The following is a 19,931-nucleotide window of genomic DNA, read 5'->3' on the forward strand; positions in this document are numbered from 1 at the left end:
TCAGCATCCAAATTATATGCTCAGCAAGATCACCTCCATTTTGATAATTGCCTTATGAATGCATAACATGGCAGCGTGGGGATTTGTATTCCCAGGAACGTCTGCTATCAGGCATCAATCGTTAGTCTGCCGAGGACGTGGCGCACCAGTTGATAAAGAAGAGGCACACAGCACTCCTAGAAGATTATCAGCAAGAATCTGATCCTCCCTGGTTTCACTGGGCTCTTGTTCCATAGATGCTGACCCAGAGATAAATTTTAGGCATGGCCCTGTGTTGTATGTGATACAAAAATCACATTTCCCAGGCGCTACACGGGAAAAAGTCAGGTTTCAGGACAATTTTTGCAGGCCTGGTAGAGAGCACAGCCCTGCACCCCTCCCATGGTGGATGCAGCGTGCAACCTCTCTGCCCTTGATAAGACCTCCAAAAGAGACATTTTAGAGACAGTGCTAGTCTTGTTGGGACTTAAAAAAAAATCCACCTATGATAAATACTTTACTTAAGGCTTGCAAATAACTTCTCTCCATAGGATGCACAAGGAGACAGGATCTGGCATCCCTGAAGTGAAAAAGACTTCAATTACTCATCACTCCCTTAACCTCAGATACTCCAGTAATTGCTGTGAGTCAGTGAGGCACTTCCAGTAAGCTCTCTACACAGGGGCTGATATCCTCTCTGCTCTTTTCCAAAATAGCAACCACTTGAGTGGGAGCAGTGCTGATGTGCTCATGGATGTGCCTGGGAGAGATGGAGGCGGAGGGGCTGGGTGGGGGAAGCTGGGTGCCTGCTCTTTGCCTGGCTGAGGGGGCAGAGCATGGCCCACACGGCGGATGGCAGGGGCTGCACTGCGAGGTGGAGCTTTACAGATGATGCCAGAGTTCTGGAGATTAATTCATCCCTCAGAGCTACAGTAATAATTGTCTCTGGTTAGAGGAACAGAAGTGATAAACTGGCCACGCAAGCAGTGGCTCCTCACCTCACAAGGGTGAGAGTAGGTGCAGCTATTTTAGCATCACAGCACAGGTCTGGAATGCCCTTTTGAAGAAGTCTCTCATCTGCTCCCACTTACTGTACTTTGTGCTGCTGAGGGGTCTTTTGGGCACCCAAAGTGCATCCTTTTGGATGATGCTCACATGGCTGATGCACACACACCACAAATGGGTGGTGTGGGTATCCATGGGGCCAGTCCAAAGTGCAACAGCCAAAATGCACAACATGCAACCTCCACAGCAGATTCGCTTCTCCTTGTACACTATTTGCTACCATACCTGTAGCAGCATGGACCAGTTGGGGATTCCTCATCATTTCTGAGTGTCCTGAGCTCCAAAGGCAGAAACAGCATGTCGTCCCTTCCGCAAGATGCATTTTTCAAGACTGAAAGTCTGCTCTAACTATCCTCTATCCCTTAGTCAACTGTGAATCGGTAAGTGCTGAGCACAGCTAGCAAGTGAACTAAATGATTGGTCAGATAGATGGTTTTCTTCAGCTATAAAAAGAAGACATTCAGATCTTATCATATTCTAGGCATGGAAAATATCCTACTCTAAGAATTAACCAGCCCAGCCAGGAAATGCCTGTTGTCACCACATTGCATCCTGTGGCTACTAAACATGCAGAAGAGGGAACAGTCATGCACAGGTCTCCATCACCCGTTTCATCATCCCAAGACACTGCTCTGAGGTTTAGGAAAGTTCAGTGCTTTTTCTGCTTTCTTTTTTTTTCTGCACACAGATACAACAGAAAATTATTCTACAATATTAGATTAATGAGAATTTCTCTCACATTTTGCTACAAATCCAAGAATATTTGAAGACATGCAGCCATGAAACCAGGAGGTGGTTTCATTCAGAGGCTTGCACAACTGCAAGGGTTGCTACCTCTCTCTCATAAACAGGGATGCTCTTTGAGATGTTTTTTTTTGTGGTCTTGTTGCCAACTTAGGTAAGAGCTGCTCTTGCAAGTCAACTCAGCATCGCTGCAGCTGGAGCATTTTCACTGCAGAACCCAAACTCTTGGCTTCCAAGAGACTCTGTCCTGTTTGGCATATTTCCCCTGACAGAAATGTGCCTTCAATCCCTACTGCTGCAACTATTAAGTCTATACATATGGCCCTGATTTGCAACCTCTCTGCAACTCCACTTCTGAATCTGGTCCATTTGTTCAGTGGAAAGGGCCAAAGTTAGTACTGCAGGTAACCACAACTCAGAGCTGCAAATCAGCATAGAAATGATAAGCCAGTAGAAGCAGTAACAGTCGAGAACCCAGATATAGATCCCATAAAACCAGCACTTTGCCAAACTATTTAGGCCAAAAATCCTTCAGCAGATGCCTTATGAGTAACTTTTTAGAAATCATAATTTGAAAACCATTGGAGAGATCAGCAACCAAAAGATAACATCACTGAAAGCCCAAACCATGTGGGTTTTCTTTTTTTCTATAACCAAGCAAGACCGTATTCAGTTCTCATTTATAGCCCTAAGGATCACTGGTCTCAGCAAACACCCATCCAAGATTTACATTCATGAAACACAGAAAAATTAAGTTCAGGTTATTTCTGTGGCTGAAACTTTTGTTCTTGGACACGTAAGAAGAGCTATGATACAACATCAACACTCTTAGGATAGCAAAGAAACACAAGAATTGTTTTTATATCCCAACATTACTGCAACAACAGCAAGGAGGACTGAATCAGAGTTAGAAAGTAGAGAGGGCAGCTGTTTTGCAGATGAAGATAGAGATAAATCACCATGTGGATGGGATGGAACAGAGCAGCCAGTAAATTTCCACTTTCTTGTGCTGGATCTCTCCATTCCATCCTCAGTTACTCAAAAAATCCCATCTGAAAACTAGCAGCAAGGAAATACTATAGAATGATGCAGGAGACAATAAGTAAATTACAACACTCAGGAAATGAAGGCATCCCAATCACTTCCATCAGAATTACAAGAAATTCATTAAATTGGCACTGGGCCACCTGGAACAAGCAGAATTAGCTGAATAATGAAATGTTAATCATTCAGTTTTGCCTTCTATTTCACCCAATCAACTGTTTGCAAACACTCTGTAACTTCCCCACTCACTCACAAAAAACCCTCAAGCAACAAACAAACAAACAAAAAAAAAGACATAGGGACATATTGGAGTGAGGCCAGAAGACAGGAGTGCAAACATGCAAAGATCCAGAGCATACAAGCTCCTGGGAAAGACTGAGAGATGGGGCTATTTCATCAGAAAGGAGTACAAAAAAACCCGCTGAGTTTTCAAATTCATGAAAAGACATCTTCAAACTTGCAGATTCCTTTTTAAATTTCTGTAAATGAGATAAATTTTGAGGAAAAACATTTGAAAACAAGGCAGAGGGAAGTGCTGGAATAGACCCCATTGCAAGGGCTGTGGCCATCTCCTTGCTGGAGTTGCCACATATAATATTAGAGTCACTGTCCCCTCTATGAAGTAGGGAATAGACTAGACAACCTCTTGAGGTCCATATTTTCTATAATTTGCTTTGCAAACAACCTGCCTCCAACTTTGGTAAGCAGCTTTCCAAAAGCTGGTATGTTGATGTTGAACAATAGGTCGTTCCAGCGTCCCCTGTCCGAGATGATGGGCTTTCATATGCCCCTGGTGACATAAAATATGAGTGTCCCATTATGCAACATGCAGTTGTGAAACACCAGACACCTGACAGCATCATCGTTGCGACAAGTCTAAAAGGATCCCAGGAGTCTTAATCAATACATGTTTCCTTGAAAATATCCTTATAATTCATTTTGCAGTGCAGGTAGCAAATGGTTTAAACATGGAAAGGGTCATTTTAGGTAACTCTCCAAAGGGTAGCCTCTATTACCTGCAAGTTTGAGAAATATCCATTACAGATATCCTTTAAACTTGGTAATGAGCCATATTTAATAGGTTGGGGGGAGGTGGGGTGGTTTATAAGTAAATTTGAAACAGATTCTCCAAGTAATGAAACAAAGTTGGCGAGCTAGAGTTTCACCATGTGGCTGAGCGCCGGCATCACAAGTATGTGGGGGTGCTCAGGGCCCTGCGTCTGTCCCAGGCATTTGGCACAAAGCCCCTATTCTGTTTCTGCTGCCACATGAGGCTTTTATGTTCATAGGATTTAAACGTTTCCTGTTCCTGCCCATCCATTTATCATTTTCTGAATGAAAACCCAACAAAGATTTTAATAAGCCCATAGTTACTTCAGGCACCTACGTTTTAGGCAACAGCTAGAGACAGCAGATACAAGAACCTGGATTACATGTTACTCATGCTAGCATTTGAATCTCAAATTAAATCTGTCTAACCAAGGGGCAATTTAACTACATACTTGAATAAAAACATCAGGAATAATTCTGGACAGGACTGTATCCCATTGTCTTTACCATGATATATGTATAATCGGCTTTTCCTATAGGTATCACTGGGGCATAGTAAAAACCTAAAAGTATCTTACCAAATTTTGCAGCTCTGATTATCTTGTGCTTAATCAACCTTTGCTTTCTAGATTTCCCGGTTTGCAAAACTAATTATAATTAATTGGACAGCATACATACGCACTACTGCCCTTCACTGTATTAAAAAGGACTGCCCCGATATGTACTACAGGTCAGCAATAAGTCAATAAACACAGACCAATTTGAACAGATGTTCCTAGCAAAGAGCTTGTGCTTTTGGAAGTGGAGGACAATGCTCCATCCTTGCTGCCCTTTTGGAATTAGGCTTATCTTCTATTGCAGATAAGACAGATCTTCCAGATAGACAGATAGATATCTTCTGTCTTCTAGGTAGAGAGAAGATAGACAGATATCTTCTAGATATCTAAAGACTGTTTTTTTTTTTAAATTATCATCATCATTAATCATAGCTGATCTGCTGTATTTGTTCACATCATTGTTGCAGGGATATAACAGACACCCCCAAGCATGTAATAAATATATGCCTCCTACTATCCGATTGGTAGGAAGCAACAAAACTACAGTTAGCCTTAAAATAGATGTGCACAGACTTTACACCCAGATCTACGCAGGCAAATTTGAAGGCAAAAGTCTATGGTGAAAAATTAAACCACTCTATGACTGAATACAGTAAAGCACTCGAGTGAAAAAGACTTACATTCAGCCTTGCAGCAACACTTAACATTTTTACTCTACAGAGCCAGATATCTGTCCCCAAGTATTTTTGCTTTTCTCATCTAGATTATAACTCCTGCAGAATAAAAACCGTCACCATCAACATAAAAAGATCCCTTGACTGCTGACCTGATTTTTCTTTGTCCCCTAGAAAACAACCATTTGAAACTCTGATTAAACGGGATGCACAGGAACCTACTCTGTTTTCCCCAGTGGTGACAAAAATAGCTTTTCTGAGCAAGCACATCAAGAGTAAACACAAGCTGCTACAATAAAAGAGAAAGTTTGGTTTCATAATTCTTCCTTGTGCAAGGAAGCCTTTTAAAGAGAATATTAGGTTAGGCAGGACCCTAGACAAAGCAGGGGAAGTCCCATGGCAGCCACACAATAAATGGCAGCACTATTAACATTAGGTCATAACCTCCGTGTCGCCGAGCCTTTGTGTGCGCTGAGCCTGGTGCGCTCAGAGCCGCCGACAGCTGGTCCAGGGCAACACATGGCCAAAGAGAAAAGCAGCAGCCAGCAAGGGGTTAAAAACGTTGCTTTGAGGGGTTTTTGCTGCAAGCAGCACCCCTTGAACTTGCTATTATCTTCCTGCCACCTCCTCCAGACCGGTCCAAAAACACAGAAGAGCGTGTAGGTCTCTGAAACAAATGTAAACATGCCAGGTGCTTTCCTTTCCAGTATAAAGTAGCTGTGGCTTTCCTGTGTTTCTAGCACTTGTGTCAGAAATCCATCATCCAGACTTTATTCAAAGACACCATCAGTTTAGCACATAGATTATCTGCTCGTGTATTCTGACTTCCTGAGATTCTCTTTTTCAGTTCAGAAAACCCAGAACTTTTAATTCCTCCATTCAAAACAGCAAGTAAACCAGCATGTTGCTTCACACCCCAATAACAAATTTATCTTAAACATCAGATGTGTCATAAACATTATCCTTACAAGCTTTTTTAAGCAACAAAAACAAGCATTCTTTAGTCTCATGGCTTGTCTCAAGGCACCGGCAATATATTATTTATGAATATAAACTATAGCCGAAGTCCAAACATTGCATGTAATAAAAAGATGCAGCTTTTTTGGACCATCTTGTGGCTTATTGCCAAAAAGCATAAAACTGTTTTCCTATCAGGAGTTCATATTTATTCCTGAGGACTGGAATATGCGCATGGATGGAGTTGATAAATAATTCAAAAGGGAAATACTCTTTTACTACAACTAGGAAAGTGCTCACTCAGAATAGGAAGAACAAGAAAATCCAGGGAAAGGACAAAGTTGTGCTGGAAACTAATTCTTTGGGATGTCCTGATGGCATTGCATAGGGTAAAACAGTTCCTTCAAAAGACACTGCTACATCTGCATGGACTGCGGGGGAGTTTAGTGAGGCTCATGCCAAGGGGTCTTGGTAAACAGGAGTGACATAAAGCAAAAAGTAAAACTGCATGGATTTCTCTAATTACCAAACTGCACCCAGTTTTCATCCACATGTGACTGGTGGAAAGAGATGTGATTTTACACCAATACAGTTATATATACACCGTCCCAGTGCAAGCCCTGCTGCGGGCATCATGGGATGATTGCAGTGCTCACCTCTGTCCATGCAGGTAGACCTTGCCCTGGGGAACAGTCTTTTCTATGAAAAGCACCTTTAACTACCCAAACTGTGGTTACTTTAGGGAGTGATGTATTGCTTTAGTAGCACTGGTGGTGCTACTAGTGATACAACTCCCCAAGAGACAGGGCCTTAGTAAACTACTCTGGGTATCTGGCAAACTCAGGAGATGATGTGTCCCGTATCATGAAAGAGCCTGTAATCGTAGTTTGTTGCTGAAATGCTACAGACTGAGGTCCCGGTTGCTCTGCAGAGCGTAACGTCAACAGCGAACACAGCCAGCAAAGAGATTGCTGTGGGCCTGAGACAAAACAGAAACTTTTTTAAAATTAAAAAAAAAAAAAAAGGCAAGAAAAAAGCGACTCCCATCACCCTTGCATTCATCAGACATAAAACCTGGTTTGTTTTCTATTACAGTCTTGCCTTAATCTGGTAAAATCAGACCCTTTACTTTATGAAGCAGGCTTGGCACTAGCTGTCCCCCCCCTCTCCCATGCATAGGACAGGACGAGGTTCAAGACCTTGTAGCTCCTCAGTCATTCACAGCTTTCCAAATAAGCTTGCCATTCATTCCCCCATTCTCTCCCTTGAGTCGCACATAAAAGCTGCACAGCCATTAGTAACTACTAACCAAGCCTAATCAAATACTCTAGCTGAGCTTGGATGTAGCTATTCAGTTTGGGATGTTTAAACGTAATTACAGGCAGCAAGACTTTTTGACATGACAAATATTTTTTAATAACATTACCAGAATTGTTAGTTCTGTTTTCACTGTGAAAGCAAACAGAGCACTTCCAGCTGGAAAGTTAACATTTATCCTTGCAGTAGGCTAAAAAAGACAGACTCTGGCAGCCATGCAGCCAAGGAAACTGCCTCCACTAACCAAGGAGCGATGGTGCTTCCAGGGAGACTCTTCTGCAGCCAACTTTTCTGCAGTTCAGAGTAGTGAACCATTACAAAACTTCATGTAATAATAGTTCATTCCCTTCTTTCATTGTTTTTTTTCCCCAGTACCTTCATAATATCCCTCTTCTCACACACACCCTTTGTACTTGCACCAGGTTGAGCCTTGATGAAAATTATTATTTCTTCAGAAAGGGAAACACTGAGTTACTCAGCAAGGAAAATCTTCCAACACAAAGATGATAGACTAACACTGAGCACAGAGGGGTCAGAAGGGGGAAGGTGCATGCTAAAAACCTTTGTGATCAGAGCTGACAACAATAGATTTTTGTTCACTTACGCTCATTGTTTAAGTTGTATTCTACTGCAAGGAGTCTGGGCGCCTTTCAAATGTAAATATTTTACAAGAGAATACCATATGGGAGACACAGCTGTTTGTTTTTATTAGGGAAAAAAATTGAATCCTTTCATTTTGCAAAGATTTTTTTTTCAAAGCCTGACTTGTAGTTATATGCCAACAGTTGAATTATCTTAATTCAAATTAATCCCTAAGTAGTTGCAGGAAATGTTTGAAGTTGGGGTTTTGCAGTTGTTAAGTGCTTAAAGAAGTTGTAAAGGAAATCAAGATTGCAAGATGTTTATACATCAGTGTTTTCCCATGCTTGATAAACCAAAACACACTGACTCCTTACACATTACTACAGGTGACATATTTAGAGTTCAATAAGGCATGATGACATGTAAATAGGTACGTAAGCAATACAAACTACAAAAATAATACTACCTGGCCTAAAATCAGAGACCAGCAAAAGCTTCAGAGTAACTAATTCGCTTGGCAAATTAAGCCTCTAATTTTGTTTACAGATTATTCAAACAAAATCTTGCACTTTTTCTTACATGTGTTGCTGCTTAAAATAATTTGCCAAATAATACATCTACAATGAGCTAAGGCAGAAATAAAAATACGTTTCTATGCTATCATTAAAGCTCATTTTGCACAGGACACACAAAGAACTGTGAGCAGGAACAGGGCATCCACAAGATGCATGTGTCGACGGGTCCCAAGAAGCTGCCTCTGTTTTGGGGGAGAGCCCTCGCTGTGCTGGTCTCTTGAAACCAGAGAGAATATACATGAGCATGTCTCACCTTCATTTATCCTCCTCTTTTCTTTTTATCCTCATACTTTGCACAGCAAAAAAAATAAGTGACCAAGAAACAGGCATCATACTGGAGAATATCACTACTGAAGCACTGTATCCATTCAGCCCTAAGCCCAATGCAAGGAAGGACTGATATAACTAGAGGAACCTCATGGAGGGAGTACAAGACCCAGAGACCTGATGACTGACCCTTCTCCAGGATGCTCTTCCAGCAAACAGTGGTTTAAGAGTTTTCTCTGAAACAAATTCTAATTAAACTGTTTTGTAACCTTTTTGCTGGACTTCTCTTTTCATTATTTCATTTAATCTTTCTGAATCCATTTATAATTTTGATCCTTACAAGCTCCTGTGACAATGAATTTTCTAGTTTAATTATGTGCTGGGTGGAAAAACTATTTCCTTCACTTTAATACTACCCTGCCATGCAAGATGTGCTGTTAAATATGCTGTGCCCTACAGAGTCAGCCAAAAGTAAAGATTTTAATGTGAGGTCCAAAAGTGCGGAAGCTGAAAAGTGCTGAGAGCTTCATCTCTACAGCTTTGGGAATCGATTGCTGCCTGGAGCTGGGCACTAAACAGAGGTGGAGAGTGGAAAGAGAAAGGAAGCACGTTTCTGGAGGAAACACACATTAGTTCAAAATTACACCTGAGAAAACATTAAATTTTTTATTATCTAGAGCACCAAGGTGAGCAGGTCTGAATATCAGAAACCAGCCACTGAATCATGTAACCCTCCAGCTCACCAGCACCCAAAGCCCTCCACTTTGCTGCACTGCAACCTTCCTCACGTGCTAGCGAAGGAAATGGAAATCCTTCTTGTGCACCAGCCAAACATTCCCTGCTCCCTCTGCTGCTTCTCTTATCCCAGCCACCCTGGGGTTTGATTCCAAAAAAACAAAGGCCAGCACTATGGTGTTGGGTGAGGAAGGCTGCACTCCTCTGAGGGTCCATGAAATCCATCTAGAGGGTGGGACAGCTGCTCCCCCATCCCTGCTGCTCTGGGTCAGCAGCACAGGCTGCATTCCTCCCAGCTGGAGCTATTTACCTTTTCACTATTGTTTATGTTAAGGCAACAGCTAAAGCTTTCAACCAAAATTGAGCTGGTCACCATAGACACAGTAACATCCACTTAAGAGAGCTGGATATCTGAAATAAGATGACAAGCAACGACTGAGAGCATTCAGGTTGGCATCCCTGTGTCCCAAGCAGGGAGCAGTATGGGGTGACCCAAGCTGCTGCAGGTGGACAGGTCCTGTGTTGTCCTAGGGAGGTTATTATTTCTCTGAGTTACACCCATTTAGCTCTCCCTGTGGGAGACTGTAATTCAGCAGCACTTCTGCACTGGCCTGAAGGTAAGATACGTTATGGACTGACCACATACTAAAAATTAATTCTGTCTCTCAATATAGCTGGCACACGTGGGTCAAGACGGGAAGTCCTTATCCTAAAATAAACAAGCTTTGGCGTAGGCCCTGAAGGACAGCACAAACTGCAGAGCAAATGACAGTTTGCCTAGTATGTGTTTACATAAGGTAAATCTCACTGATTCTCATTTATCCCTCCACATGGTCTCTGGGATCATGTTTTCTCCCTGACGTGGGCAAATTGTTCCTGCAGGACCAACACCGCACACAATTCTCCAAAGTAAAATCCCTTCATTGGGGAAGGCTGAAACCTGAAGTCACTCATGTGGTACCTTTTCACCTCCCTACACCTGCACAAACCACTGTTCCAGCCCACCTTGCACACTTCTCTCTAATACAGCATCCTTCCAAAGAGCATCTGCAGGCTCTTCCCGAAGCAAGAGACAGTGGAGAAGCCAGGTAAGACCTATTCACACTACAAACACTGATGCCTAATGTCCATTTACACTAACAAGAAGCAATCCACATATGTTACAGCCTGTTTAGTAATGCCACTGAAAAGCCAGTCCACATGAGGGCATTTCCCTTCTCGGTAGGTCTGTGTTTCATGGAATCACCGAATTGTCACAGTTGGAAGGGACCTCTAGAAATCATCTAGTCCAACTCCTCTGCTAAAGCAGGGTTGCCCAGAGCACATTGTTCAGGAGCATCCAGGCGGGTCTTGAAAATCTCCAGAGAAGGGGACTCCACTTTGAAATTCAGTGGTAGAATTCAGCACAGAAAGAAAAAGTTTTAAAAGATAAGGAAACGGGATTTCTCTGGACAATTGGCAACAGAGGGGTTACTGACGTTCAAATGCGTGCTCCAGGCAAGAGCTGACTTTCTGACACTGTGCCCCAAACCATGTTGTTCTTATAATAAAATCACTCAAGCATCAGTGAGTGAGGTGGAAGATTACACTGAAATAGTACTCCCCACACTGTATCTTTTTCATTTGCATCATTTACTGCTGGGCATCTGAAAAGAAAGGACGGCTTATGTAAGAGCCTTACCCAGGGTCTGGGAATGTTTTTCATTTCTCCTTCAACACAAAATCTTTCTTCTTATAATGGGAAAGCCAATGTTTTTTCAAAGCTGGACTATACAAATTCAGACATTTCCTCTTTCTGGATGAAGTATTTTGTAAGAGTAAGAGCAGTTATCACTTTGGCCCCATGTTCGGGTTGAGAAGCACAAACAGTTTCTTTGATATTCATGAAAAACTAACATCTGTGGAAAGGGCAGGTCTCCAGAATGACCTCTTTTTCTTACAAACAACAAACCTATCTGTAATGACACAGGGACCCCTTAAATTTAGTGTTTGTAGGAGTGATGCAGAACATCACAAGCCTTTTTCTCCTGCCAGCACGAATGAGCTGCGCGTTTTGAGGCTGTGTTTGAAGAGGCTGCCCCAGATGTTCACTGCTGGTGGAGGTATCACTGCCCTGCTGTGATGGCATCAAACTAGCATTAGGTTTTGAGAGGCACCTGATGGCACAGGAACCTAACTGAGAGCTAATGCAGATGAATTTACATCTCACAGCACAGAAGAGGTTCAGTATGTAACTAAACAGCGCTGCTTAACCACTGAACTGACTGCATTTGACTATCGGTCTACCTCACTGAGCACAGCTACTTATTATTCCCGTTCAAAGGTGTAAGGCTGTAGCCTAGCTCCACCTCAGTGCCTTCCTCCAGCAGTCTGAGAGATTATATTTAAAGTGTTTATTAGGACTGAAAAACATCAATGGAGATTTGTTAAAGTTTCTTAACTCAGTTTACACCTCAGCCCTCCTTGTTGGTATGACACATCAGTTTTGCGTGCAGGGCACAGCTCCTCTACCCAGCTCAGGAAGGACTCGGGGTGAAATTTCTGAGAGCCAAGGGGAAGGTAAAACAGCATTGAGATCTTACTGAAAATAAAGGGAGATAGAAATCAGTGCCTTGCAAATCCCAATGAGGATCTGTCCCATATAACATGAGTCACAAGGCCCTCATGAAGCCCAGCCCAGGACAATCACTACTGATGGGGCGTAGGTACCCATCCACATGATGTGCTACGCTGCCTTTGACTCTGGATTCACAGAAATTGGAGCAGCAACTCCAAGACTGTGGCAAGACAAATTTAAAAGAATAGATTCAGGCAGGGGCAGAGGGATACCATATGTTGCCTTCTTAAATAAAAGCCTGCTGAGAAGCAGCATGCAGATGTACAGCACAGTGAGTAAACAAGCATTTCGTCCTTCAAAGGTTATTTTCTCCTCTCAAAGGTTAGCTGGTGACAAAAATCTCCTGATCCTGCCCTGAAGTCACCCTTAGTCTTAAACAAAATTCTTCAGAGAGGTACAGACAGCAGAAGTGTCACCTGCCAGCTTTTTCCTCCACAATTTGCATGCCTTGTATATTAAGATGTGAAGTTCTTTCTGGTAGCGAGGGTTATACATCTTATCCCAGGAATGAATGAGCAGCCACTAACGTAACAGGACTCTGAATGTGGCTGTTCATACACACCACAGCAACACAACTCTGTGTGACATGTTCTCTACCCCATTGCTGTCTGTGGGTTTTGGACAGGACCCCCTCCCTGCCAAATGTAACTATTGGTTACAGTACCTATGAGACACATTAGGTGAATATCTAGAAGTTACAGTTCAGACATACATTAATAATAGTGACAAAATGAAACCGGTAAGCTTCCAATGTAATTGCTTCAAAGTCAGCAGAGAAGAAATTGTTACCTCGAATCCAAGTTTCTAAATAGGCCATTGCGCCCATATCCATCAGTATGCAACAAGCAGAGAAGCCATTCCAAAACAAGAAAAATACATTTTGCACTAGCAATAAACTCACTACAAAAGATTTTCAGTAAGTCATTAATAATAGCATATTCCCCACTTAGGACTCAAGTGCCATCAAATAAAAATAAGCTGCTGTTGCCAATTGGAAAACTAGCTCCATATGTGTCTGTTGGAGTTATAACAGGCCTAGTGTCCAGGTGTAGAGGTTATAATTTTGGCAAGGAAAGACCTATCACTTCTGGAGGTACCTAATCAACATGAACACAAGTTGGTGTGCTGTCCCCCCTGCTGCCAGGGCACATCAGGATAGTTGTGTACTTCAGCTGCAGCAGGTAATGCAGCAAAGCACAGATTTCAAAAGGCATTTTAACATGCAACTCATTAATTTAAGAGTTTACTTATAGGCTGTTATCAGAATACTTAGGAGGCTACAATGCTCACTCCATAACTGCAGCCACACAACCCACTTAATGTTCACTGCCTGACTTAGCAAGCCTTTATATATAAAGACTCTAGCTACTGAAATCTATGGAAAATAAAATTCTAAATCTTTTCATTAATCTGGACCCTAAATTCTTAGTCATTTCAGTAGGGACCCAGAAGCCTAAAATAAAAGTTAGGCATTTAAATACATTCTCAAATCTGGATGCCAGGCAGCAGGCACCTGGATGGGATCTGGGACCTTAGACCCTCCTTGAGCCTTTTGGTGTCATCAAATGATAAATAAATAAAATTATCAGAATTATAACTTTGCTTGCTGTCATTATCTCATATGGGATCGATCTGAAACACCAGGAATGCAACAGCACTGAAACCATCAAGGGAGGGGGGAAAGAAAGATCAAGTCGATGCTTCAAAATATGGCAAGAACATGGGGAGTATATTATGCTAACACATGACATGTTTTTGTCAGAGACACGGCATTATTCAAACAAATGACAGAAAGAAGTGAGGCTGGAAAGAGCAGTTCCCCAGTGTGCAATACTTTTTTGCTTAGTTCAGACTACAGCTGAGATAGCTAACAGTTATTTCTTCAGGAAAAGAGACGCCATGAGGCCAGTCTCTCATGAGCTGGTTTAGTACTGAGTCTTCCCCTACTGATAACTAAAGAAATCAAAAAGGCTTTCTTCCAAATCCCCAATGACCGTTTTTTAAAGTAAAAACTTAAATCACATTGTTTACAGATCCTCTCTATCTATTTAATCACTATAAATGTCTCTGAAATATCAGACAAGATACCTGCATAAGAAGGGGGAATCAATTCGCCTCTTTCCTCCAGACTCTGTTTGGTTTTCAGGTTTCACATGTTGCACTGGTATCAACTCTCTCCTGGCACATGATGTTATAATTAAACACCCTGTGACTCCCAGAGCCCTCATGATGCAGAGCTCTCTCTCCTTCCCATCCAGCATTTCAAGGACAGGCCTGGCATCGGGGCAGGATGCGTGGCTGATACTGGGAGCCCAGCACAGGCGTGAGGCACGTGCCTTTCCTGCCACACGACCAGCCGGGTGCACGTCTCCTCCTGAAACACCCACTTCATCACAACACATTCACGATGGTAATAACTAGGACACAATCTGGTTCAGTGTTTAATAACTCTGTCATTATGCTGTGAATTTGCTCTGGTTGTTTACATCTAACATGAGTAGAAGCACGATTTGGGCACTGCAGCTATAATGATGCCACTTTATAATATTCTCCTAACACCAACAGTTGATGATAACGTTCTTGGGAAAGATTTCCTTACTACACAATATAAGATCTGCACAGAGTTGTTATTCTGCCCCTAGTAATATGCCCTTTGACAGTTTCAGTTTACTAACAATAGCTACCGAGTCGACATTTTGATTGATATTTTGTCATGTTTTTATCCTCACAAGGTGCAAGACGACACATAATTCAGATCTGGCAGCTACAGGTAATCATTCAGCAAATCATGCTACTAGCCAAGAACAAACAAGGACCATTATGCCAGTGACTGTCATCCATTACAAGAAGGAAGCAAGGACCTACTGGATAGGTTTTATAACAAATTTGCAGGAGTGGAGATGAGGAATTTGACTACCATTGGGAGAGGCCCTTGTGATAAATAACTGAAACATTCAAAAGATCATCACGCCTCCCACCTACAGCTCCACCAAAATCATACAGATCCTTGATCAGAAATGCAAATTTGGCAACCAAGCTGAAAAGCCCATGCACTGAGACATACCACGAACCACTACTCCTTAAACGAACAGTTACTGGACTTGTTCTTTTCTAAAGAGATGAAAGGGACCTCATCTTCAAATGAACCTCTTTATCCACAATTTAACAAACAAAACAAAACTCTGAGCATTGCAGCACTAGGTATAATCAACCCATCAGACAGCATTAAGTTAAAACAATGGCTCAGATATCACTAAGCCTCTTATGGGAATTCGGTCAAATCCAGACTTATTTGGATTACATGGCAGTTTGGGAAATCCAGTAGTTGAGGATCATTTTCTTTCCAATCAAGCTCAAAGAATCTGAGTTTTTTCTTCTCCTACAAGAAAAAAAAAAAGGAGAGAAAAAAAAAAAGAATAATTGCATTGGCCTTGTACAAAATTGCTCAACTGAACCAACTTGTAGCCAGCCTGGAAGCTTAGCGACTGCATCTTTGTGCCAAGCCACGTCTGAATAATGGTCCTTGTCTGCTGCTCCCCAGGCTGAGAGCACTCAAGAGGCAACAGAAGCAGCTTATTTCAGAAAAGGCTACATCTCATGTTGTTCAGCAATAGCCCACTTTGCCCCCTGATCTTATCGTCTTGAAGCTAGGAACTAGATAAGGAAAAGCACTGACAATATTTGAAGAAAAGACTTTTCATGATCTTCTGTGCTTTCGTGCTCCTTTATTTGCTCACAAATTTTCAAGGCTGGTCCAGGAAGTCAATCAAAAAGGAGGAGAGCGTGGCAAACCAACCCAGCCCAGAGAGCTGGGAGCTCAGCATCTGGCTCAAAGTCCTGGATCCTCCAGTACTGGGCACGCACATGTGTAAAGCAGACTCAAAGCCTTACATGAGCATAAGCAACAAACATCTCGATTTCCATTTATGTCAACAAGAGCTGCAGAGATTCAGTATGTCTGAAAGTAGGCATGTGTTAACATGTCCATATATGGATTTAAAAGTCTAAGTTTTTTAGGATGCTGCATTGAAAATATTGGCCCTTTCTCCTTATAACTGTTAGCACCCGATAACTCTTTAGATTGAAGTGAGAGATTTCTCTTTTACTTCATTCTCATGACAATGTAGCATCATTGGCTTCAAATGAATTATAACAGGGTAAGCCCAAGTGTTAACAGTGAAAATTCAGGCCCTAAAATTACATTTAGAAACTAAACAATGCTGAAGTAAATAAACCAGAAGACTTGACTCAGAGAGCAACTTAACCAGCACTGTCTGTGCTTTTGCTAGGCTATAAAGGAGAATTTGTGGATGTTGTGACAAAACTCAGCTTGAAGCTATTAATTTTCCAAACAATGACATGCCCTGATGTTGATCTGAAAGTTGTGAATTAGGAGATGGAAAGAATTCCTGACTTTCAGATTCCATCACATATTTTCATGGTTAAAAAAAAAAAAAAAAAAAGTTTTGTTTTCCTGATCAGAGGACTGTTGCGTCTTTAGGAAGAGCTTTCCTTTTGTTCAGGGCTGTTGTCTTCCTGTGCGGTGTCGTTCAGCTCCACGCTGTGACTCTGCACAACACGTCTACACAGCTATTAGGAACCACTACGACAAGACACTGAGATTAAAAGTAATACAACACTGCTACAAACTTCACCTTGGGTTACAAGTCAAGTTCAACTTTTTTTCTGGCTCATGCATCGTCACTAATAACGTAAATCCCTTCAGATCCAGTGTTGTGTAAATCCATTACTGGTGAATTATGTCTCCTGCATCATCTGGCCAACCCCATTTCCTTCTTTGGTGTTGTACCTATGTCACTGGGAGCATAATTTGAAGACAACAAGTTTGCAAATTTGAAGACAATGAATTTGTGCAGGTATCAGTAAGATAAATGCAGATATCAGTAGTTCTGACAGTGCATAAACTAGGAAGGCTGCAGGTTTTTTGGTCAGAGTTGTGGTGGGTCTGTAGAGCAGAGTAACAAACTCTGAGACCTGATTTTTACTGTATGCAGTGAGCAGATCTCTGAAGCAAGACCAGTTTATGTCATTTCTTTACAAAGAACTGTGTTTTAATCACTGGGGATGTCATAGTCTGGAGAAAAGGAAACAGGAAAGTGAAGGCTAAAAGCAGCACAAAGCAGGTGTCGAAATGCCCATGTATTTTTGCCTGCACACGGTGTCCATCAGGGAATCAGTGACGTGCTGAGCTCTTTGCTCCAGCACACAGAGCTGTGCCAGCACAACAGTTTCATGTCAATGCAATTAAACCAGGACAACTGTGCTGATGGATCTGTGGACGTAGCATTTGTAAGTTAAAAAAAAAAAAAAAAAGGAAAAATTGTTTGTCAGTTTTATTTTAGTCCAGCACACAGAGCTGTGCCAGCACAACAGTTTCATGTCAATGCAATTAAACCAGGACAACTGTGCTGATGGATCTGTGGACGTAGCATTTGTAAGTTAAAAAAAAAAAAAAAAAGGTAAAATTGCTTGTCAGTTTTATTCTAGTCTTTTCCAGGGCAGGATGAGTGCAGCTGTGCTGACAAGAGGTGCAGCTGTGCGAGGACCTATGGCCAGAAGAGCTGTGATGGATACAGGAGCTCAGCAGTGACAAACACATGGCACTGAGGCTACAACTGGTCCGGGAAGTGACTGAAAACTTCACATCAAAAAATTGACATGTCTCCCCGCTGGCTTTCTGAGCAATGAACCATCACTTCCAAGACCAGTTTGTCCTCAGGCCCTGGTAAGTGGGAGCGCCAGCACTACAAGTACACGTGAAGAGCCCAGAGTTGCTCCCAAGGAAGTCGGTGACAAAGTTGCCAGTGATCTTGATGGAAACAGAAGCTGGCACAAAATGCTGCAAGTCATTGCATGATCTTACTATGACAGTACTCTGAGGAAATCAATACTTAGGCTGAATTTCATTCTGCAAATTAAATCAAGGATTCAATTCCTCTCTCTTGCAGGAAATGTCTCTGCCTTACAAGATACCACAAGGAGGAGAAGTATTAACTCAAATGTGCCTTATAATCACTTGTATCTATTCTAGGACCACAGCCACTAAAATGCCTTAATCACATATTTAGCATTATTGCAGGGCATTAGTATAAAATAGATTATTTGATTGACTTAATTGTGCATTTCTTGTAATATCATAGTGATTTATTTTAAATGTCTCCTTAGCTCCAAACTCCCTGTGCTTGTAGTGTTTAGATTTGGGGAAGTTAGCTGCAATACTCCACACCCTCTCCCCAGCCCCATGGGGAGGAAGACCTGTCTGGGATTGTACAAACTGGAATGGCACTCTGGCTGTTTACTTCAGCAGACAATTTGGCCCAAAGAACGTCGTAAAGCTCAGGATGGGAAAAAGGAACAGCATGTTCCAGCCTAGAAAGCAGGTCTGAAGGACATCGAACCCCTCCTTAGTCGTACTTAGATTAAAACAGCTGATACTGGGAGTGTCCTGAACACTCTTATTCACTCTACCCCTGCTAGAAAATCATATGATGTGCCGAGGTGGAATGCTAATTTTAAATCACAGTACAAGCAAACATTTTTAGAAAGAGGTCATGTCTAGTGGGTTGGACACAGGGCTGCTGCAAGCCATGAACCTGTGCATGGAGGTCCTACACCAACACCACACTCCTCCACACCTTTGCGAAGGTGTTTACCTGCCCTCAACCCTCATGTTCAAAAGGGCAATTAGATTTACTGAGTTTAGTAGTCAAGATGAATTAACTACTGGCCTGGTTCTTCCCTTAGTTATCTTGCAAGTCTGATTTCAACATCAGTTATGCCTGAGAACAACATTTGTTTCACTGTTCAATCATCAGGTCTCAGGAAATCAAAATACTTTCCCCAACATTAGAAGAAACTGTGGCATAATATTAAAAATAACCTGGACCATATTTACAACTATCCAATTTTGAGCTAGCTCTACCCACCTGCTTCCTTCCTGCTCCCACCTCCAATAAAACTAATTTCATTCATCTTTGCCTCCATGAGTTCCCCATACATCATGGGTTACGCTGAAGTCCTTGTTTCCTTGGTTCAATTTTTAAGATTACCTATCAGCCACATTTTCCGATGATTCAGTTAACTTCACTGTTCTGACTTTTTAGAAATTGATGAGGGTTAAAATAACTTTTTCTATTAAAAGCACAGCCAAAAAAAGAAAACATTTTACTTTGGAGAAAATCCATTTGGATGCAGTCGCTCCCTTCTGGAAGCCCTAAGCAGCTTGATCCAGGAGACCTGCTAAAAAGAAACGTAATTTCTACTTATAGAAGACTGAAGAAACTTTTCCCTTGGCAATTACATCACTTTGATTGGATGTTATGTTTTCCACCCTGATCTCTCTAGTAAAGTAAAACTGTAGGAGAAACATATTGCTCATTGAAAAGCTGCATACAGAACTACTGCAAAACAGGGAGAAGAATACCAAAGGAAACAGAAATCACTTGAGCCAAATTCTTTCCTGATTTACCCCTGCACAACCAGGTTCAGTTGAAAAGAGTGGTCTTCAGTACAGAAAGGACAAAATTGGTAAGATTTTTCATTTAAATATTAGCTGTTAAAAATGTTCAAAAACAAACCCAAAAGACAAAACAACTCCAACATGAAATAAAGAATAAATAACTAGCTGAAATGCAACACTAACATTACAAAACATCTATTTTAGTTTATACTGTGTGCATATAAATAGAACACAGTGCAAGCACCACTCTGAGGCAATGAGAAGGTTGCACAAAATAGCATTCAAAAA

The 19,931-nt window shown here is 41.8% G+C and overlaps 1 protein-coding gene across 14 annotated transcripts in view; it reads right to left on the reverse strand.

Annotated features, from left to right (window-relative positions):
- Positions 1 to 19,931, reverse strand: part of KALRN (kalirin, RhoGEF kinase) — a 546,132-nt gene that overhangs the window by 491,272 nt on the left and 34,929 nt on the right. The gene's annotated exons all lie outside the window — the stretch shown is intronic.

The sequence above is a fragment of the Calidris pugnax genome, unplaced genomic scaffold, assembly GCF_001431845.1.
Source record: "Calidris pugnax isolate Ruff unplaced genomic scaffold, ASM143184v1 scaffold21, whole genome shotgun sequence".
In the NCBI taxonomy this organism is placed as follows: Eukaryota; Metazoa; Chordata; class Aves; order Charadriiformes; family Scolopacidae; genus Calidris; species Calidris pugnax.